We start from the raw sequence: 7,018 nt of genomic DNA on the forward strand, positions 1-7,018 counted from the left end.
CCAATGGTAGCTTCTAAAAACAGCACTAAGGCCTGACATAACTGTTTCCAAATGAATGATTGCATGGCAGCACAGAGCAAAGTTGAGATGCCTCTGAGCACTGTCTGCAAGGCACTGTGATTCAGTCCTCTTGAGGAGAACACACAGGAAAAGATTTCCCCATCAGTCACCAGGCCATCATAATTGCCAGGTGAACATTGGCTTCAGCTTCTGCACGATTCTGTGCTTTTATAATGAGTGCAGGGGGACACAGGTCACCCAATCCCTGCATTCTGGCCCTCATTAAGAGGAAAAGGCTATTCACATATTTGCAGAGCAAAAAATATGGCTATTAGTTTGGATTGGCCATCAGCGAGCCAGCCAGCACCACGAGCTAGAAATTTTTAATTGCTGTATTTCATACATATGCTCACTGAAACAAAAGTCTGTACACTACTTTTGTCAAAGTGTCTCTCCTGCATGTACTTCCAGAAAAAGAGCAATTAACTCCAGGATACAGTGGAGCTTTTTTAATGACAAAGTCCCTTTGGATTATCTTCAGTGTTCATGATTTAAAAATCCCCCGAGGCCTCCAAATCAAGAGAAAATTAAATGTTCCTGATTAAATAGGCGTTGCTTAAAGTAAGAAAAAAAACACTTTTTTTAAGAATTGACTTAATACTAACAGACAAATATAGAAACTGGCTTTAAAAGTTTGAAAATGTAAGTTAGTCCATTTCAAGCAGGGCTTCATTATCAAATTCAACTAGCTGCCTGACAAAAAGACAAGGTTTGAACACTTTGTGAACACATAAAAAAAGCATTCATCAATCAGAGAGTAAGAGTAGGGAGATTTGAATCCTCATCAACTGTTTGTCTGAAATGTGAAATGTGCTCGACACTCCTTTCATAAAATTGTTTGCATAGCTCAAACTGTAACTCAGATCAACCTGGGTTAAAAATCATGAATCTTCTTGCCTTTATTTTGCTTTGTTTTTTATTTGTGTGTGTGAGCATGTGAGTTTAGCCCATGATTTTCATTGAAATGCTGCTAAATTCTAGGAAGTAGAGAAGAGAAATGTTTCATCACTCATCCAAGTGACTTCCTCAGTCTCAGCTGACTGCGGGTTTCCCTAATCTTATAAACAGTACATTTGCATAATGACCAAACCAAGCACCACTGACTAACAGCATTGTGAGAAGGTGAAAGATGTACCTTTAGGCTCCCTCCTCAATTCAGAGATGGTATGCAGGAACCTTTGAAACTGCACAGTCCTGGTTACTGGAACCGTTTGTCATTGTGTACCTTTAATCTTATTCACAACAAAAGCTCCCATTTCCACATGGATTGATTTCAGGTTGACTTACAGCCACATAGACAATTACAAAAAAAATATCATGCAGTGTTAGTAAGTGTTTTTTATCCAAACATGCAGAACTTATCAACTGTAAGGGAGTCTATAGAAACCATTAATTGAAGCATCATTCAAGCATCCCCAACCCTGCAGACACGCTTCTTTAATTCTGCTCAGCACATACAGTAGGCCTTGTCAGTGACAGCTAAATACAAGAAAGAGGTTAAAGTCTGGGCTTGTTCTTGTCACACACCGGGAGGCAGCTGATGTGTAACACTGTGCACTAAATTGGAATATATGCAGATGAGTTCTCATCTAATAATGAGAGAATTTTAAAAAGTAGTGCATTTTGCTTCAACAAAGAAAAAGGGGTTTTCTCCACCAAAAGCACTTCTTCCATTTGCCATCTATAACCAGCGCTTTCCATGCAGATGTTAGTTATGCAACAGCTAGTGTCATGTGTTAGTCAGTGATCAGAAATACTTTGATGATCTTCTGTAACCCATTTCTTAAAAATAGCCTGGGCAAAACCTGATGGGCGGGTGAGGATGGGATTGATTTATTAATCTAATCAGACCAATGTAGGACACTAGATGCATTTGTCCCTCTCCCTAAATCAGCTAGGATAGCACTTGAGGTTATTCTCGGAAGATCAACCATCATGTCAGGCAATCTTCTCTTATTTTCTATCTTCCTTTATAATCTCTACAATCAAAGACAGTGCAGGGAAAACCGCCTCAGCTTTGATGCTGGCTTTGATGGATTTGTTCTTCTACGCCCTCCACAAATTTACGACTTCCTCACAAAAAATTCTCTGTAATCTTATTTAGCTGCTACAGTATTGATTTCTTGAATTTTGAACAAGCAATCCTCTTCTTATAAAAGATGCGTGCTATGTCTTTTCTCCCTGCAAAGATTAGGCTTTAACATGATCTGAAGCATGCTCATTGGATGCTGAAGCATTATCAGACTCTCCTCTATACTTGGCATGTAATGTAAAACCATGTGGTGGATAAGAAGAGCAGCATCTCTAAACAAAAGGGCACCCTGGGAGTGCATTCAATGAGCCCATGGGGCAATGGCCTATTTTGCAATTTAAAAGAAAATGATATATTGCAGACACACACCATACACATAAACTGAACGGCTTCTTCCTTTGCTACACCTCTGCACCAAGTTTCATGACATTCACCTCAGACCCACCTCAGCCCTTGCTTTGGTGGAGAAATGGGAGTAAAGCAAATGGGTCACAATGTGGTGCCTCCAAGGGACATATGAAATTGTCAGCATCTTGTGGTAATCAAATGACATTACAGCTTTTTGTCAGTAATTGAAAGGGATGGCAACATTTAACCGCAAAACAAACCATCATACCTCTTACAGCTACGCAATCGTAGGTTTAAAAAGAGATAAAAATTGTAGGTGCACTGAACAGCAAATGGGAATATTATTCTGCGTCTGTTGGTTTTTCTGTCCCTAGCTGATGCGAGACCTTATTAGTTGTTGCCTGGGTCAAAAATAGCATCTGAACAGGAGTGCTTTGTCGAACAGCTCCTGGAGATTGATGATTGATTACCACACAATTACTGCTGAAAGCAGCGGGGCCCCTTCCTCCTAATCACTGCTTTCGTCGTAAAAAGGAGATTATCACATAGGAGAAGCTTGTTAGAGCCAATTCCTCCCTGAAAATCAATAAAAATTACTCAAGAGATGGCAAGCATACATCAGAAATGTCTCCGTTGAATCCCTAGGCTGGCTCTGCACATCTACAGGCAGGTACTGTACATTATTCTCAGTATGTGTGGGTGTGTGGATGCCTCCTGTGGCAGTGGATGTTACCCCATCTGAGATATTAGCCTCAAACTATGTCTAATTAAAGCTGCTTTCCAACGTAGGCGCTCTGGAACTTTAGGTCCCCTCAACAATTAAGTGCAGGATTTCTCCTTTGGTCTCAAGCGAGGCAAAAAGACACATCCAGAGGTTTGATTATCCCCTCTCTCTCTCTCTTTTACTACCCATTATTGGATTCACTTAGTTGATGGAAACCTATATATAGTGCAGGGGAGAGCCAGGCAGACCGGTATACAATCAAGCAAACTGCAGATACTTGGAGGGATAGGACACAAAATGTACAGCCTTGGATTTGAAGTCAGGGCACGAAAGTGTTGAGTTTCTTGTCATGATGGTTTAATGGAAACGGGTTAGGGAGACTATCAGACTTAAGGAGACAAGAGGTTCAATTGCTCCTGTTGCGTCCTTGGAAATTCCACCAGGATGGGCTCAAGGAAAAAAAAAACAACAAACAAAAATGAGCTTTTCTATAAGCAACAGTAGTCATGATTTAAAGGGAAAAAAACTCAAGTTAATGCTTGGATTTACTTTTAAAAGGATGGCATTTACCAACCTTATTAATAACGCTATTTATAATTACCCACTAAAACACATTTATGCACTTCAACACAATTATTCTATTGTTTATACTGTTACTTTTGTATTAACTATAACTAACTGCAACACACAAGACACAATTTAGTGCACACAAATCACACACCATCTTCTTTTATTGCCACATGTAGCTGAATGCACTGCAGTAAGTCTCACACACCGGTGCTGCAACTTAAATATTTCCTTTGCACTGATTTAATTTTGCTGGTGACACAAATACTACTGTAAACCTAAGGTACTTTTATAGTACGCATCCTTGGGTTCTGAATGAATTCACGTTTTTGAATAAAACATTAAATAATTCCCTTGTGTTTTCTAAACAAACAGTCTCAGGAATAATAGGGACTTTGTTGTGTAAAATGGGGGAATTAGACATGGTGTAATATGGTCTTTGGTCTCTAGATAAAACCACCTATTTATACAGTATTTCCTGAGCATAAAAAAAGACCATGTTTTGAATAGCGGAGAACTGCAGTGTCTTCATCGTGAGGATGTTCTACCTTCAAGAGCGACAGAAAGCTGCAGACAGCCACGGATAAGGCTTCCATTAGGGCTATTATTTTAAAGCATCTCACCCCTTAATGGACCCTCCTGGTGTGCCCACAAACCCGCTATCTTATCCTCACAGGGCCCGTTAACCAGCCTGGGTTTCGCTTCCTACAGGTGTGAGACTGTCTGAAACCACAGTCAGTCCCCTCAGGGCAGCTGCTGGGAGCGCTGTGAGGCACTGATGTTTTGTCAGCCCCACAACAACAACTGTTAATACCTCTGCAGTGGGCACCTTAGAGAGCTTTGAGAAATACTGATCAAAAAGCTACCATAAGTGAGGACAATGAAAATGCACAGTATATCTGCAATGAGTGTTTATTATTTACCCACTATGTCTAATGAGACTTTAGGCACAAATAGTTTGTTTTCTTTTTAATTTTATGCTTAAATGGTTATTCTTTCTTTTATTTGGTGAAAAAATGAAGACTTAAGAGACTCTCATGACTGTACTTTAAATGCAAAGCTGAGCAGAAACAAGGAACATCAGCACACCCAACACAGTCAATATTCATTATTGGTCTATTTTTATATTGTTTGTACAAATAGTTACAAATATTTTTGCATGGACTTTGTTCTGCACTTCGAGCCAACACATCTCTATGAGGCTGTCAGGTTTTATTCAATGCCCCTCCTTGAGCCTGGTTCTGCCAGAGGTTTCTTTCTGTTAAAAGTGAGTTTTTCTTTCTCACTGTTGCCAAAGTGCTTGCTCATAGGGGGTCGCCTGATTGTTGTCTGTACTAGGTCTTTACCTTACAGTGTTAAGTGACTTGTATTGACCATTGTTGGGATTTGGCACTATATTATAATTTATTTAGTTTTTTTGCTGGATTAATGATGCTATACCCAACAAGTTAAAAAGTTAGCTTCAGAGATTCTTTGTTTCATGTAGATGTGAGAAAGGTGTTGAGACTCACATACTTGCTAACATCATATATAATCAGCCAATCACAGCCAGTGAATTTAGGTATGCATGATGACAGGATTATCGGCTGAAGTTCAAATCGAGCATCACCTAGGGGAAGAGATGTCATCTGAACATGGCGTTGTTGTTGGCTCCGGGTTGGCTAAAATTACGAATGCACTGGAATTTTCCCACACAACCATCTCTGGGGTTTAGCGAGAATGGATCGAAAAGGAGAAAACACCAAGTGAGCGCCAATTCTCTGGTCCAAAGTCAAACTGGAACATGACAGTTCATTGTACTTAAACTGCCGTCATAGGAACCTGGTTACAATCTAATATCTCATGTGGTGGAATGAGACAGTTGCATCATTGATGTGCAGAAAAAAAATCTGCAGAAAACAAATTCAATTAGTTCGCAAGGCAAAAGTGGGTACTAGTCAAGCCTAACTTACTGTATAAAGTGGTGAGTGTAAGGATGTTCGTCAGCATGTTCAAATTGTTTTCTAATTCCTACGTTCTGTGCTAACAAAGAGTGGCAGCAGATAATATTGTGCTGGATAAAAATGCAGAATTCAAACACATTTACAGTGAGGAAGGTGTTTTATGCCATTTTTAGTTGTTTTACTAGTTTTTAGTTGGGTGACTACACTGACACCAGCTGTTCTTGAAAGTATTAACATGATTTGCTATGAAGTCTATTATGAAGCCTGATTTGATAGCTATAATAGAAGAAGTTGGAAATGCTACCTTAGTGTTATATCATGGTGGCCACTGGACTGTGGGCAGCACTTTGGAAATCCTGGTTCTAATCAATAAGCCTGATATTTATTGAGTAAGTCATCAAGCCTTTTTTTTTTTTTTCCTGATTCCAGCTTCTGAAATGTGCAGACTTGCTGTTCACACAACTTTGCCTGTAAGAGGTTTGAGTATAGAAAACAAATATTAAAAATATATGCTATCCTTTTCAACAACTTAAGGCTTCAAGGCTAAGCCATTAATTAATCAACTTAACAAAAATCAGAAAAATGAATGAATATTTCAAATAATAATTAGTAAACTTGTATAATTCATGACGTCCAGTGTCTGCTGGGTATTCTGCTAGCTTTATTTTTTCAAAGCTTTGCTCAAAAAGAACAATTTTGTCTCTCAGACTTTTTCAGAGTCACCTGAAAGGTAGAGCCTTCTGTGATTAAAAGCACACAGAATAATGACAAACTTCTTTACACATAAAGCATAAAACCAACAACTAACATTCATTACAACGTAACTCTTATAGTATCCTGTTGTATTGGTGTTTTTTTCTAGCTCATAATAAAAGAGACGGTACAATTTGCTACATTAAAGGACAGAGTAACCATAGGTAATGAGATGTACGTGAGGCCTTAAAAGCTTCTTAATCAACCGTATATCTTGGTGCGACAAGCTGTCAGGTGCTCAACAGTGAAGCTAATCATTATTTTATGTTCAGAAGTTTTATTTTTTTCTACAAAAAAAAAAAAAAAAAAAGCAAAATGTACAAACAGATGACAAATGTGCAACCCACACACTGAAACATTACATTCCTGTTCTAACACCATGCACTTTAAGATAATGAAAAACAATAAATGTGTGTGCGTAATATCAAAGAGGTCACTGATTTTCAATCTGAATGCCAAGCAGGCACCTGGCATCAGTTCAGTATTCAAGCAGCATGGGCAGTATACCCCACCCCTCTTGTACTTAGTCCTTCAGATAGTCTCCGAATTGGTTTTTGTAGGACCAATGAGGATTTCCAAAACACAGCACAA

Source organism: Neolamprologus brichardi, chromosome 16 (genome assembly GCF_056152115.1).
Source record: "Neolamprologus brichardi isolate AB-2024 chromosome 16, ASM5615211v1, whole genome shotgun sequence".
Lineage (NCBI taxonomy): Eukaryota > Metazoa > Chordata > Actinopteri > Cichliformes > Cichlidae > Neolamprologus > Neolamprologus brichardi.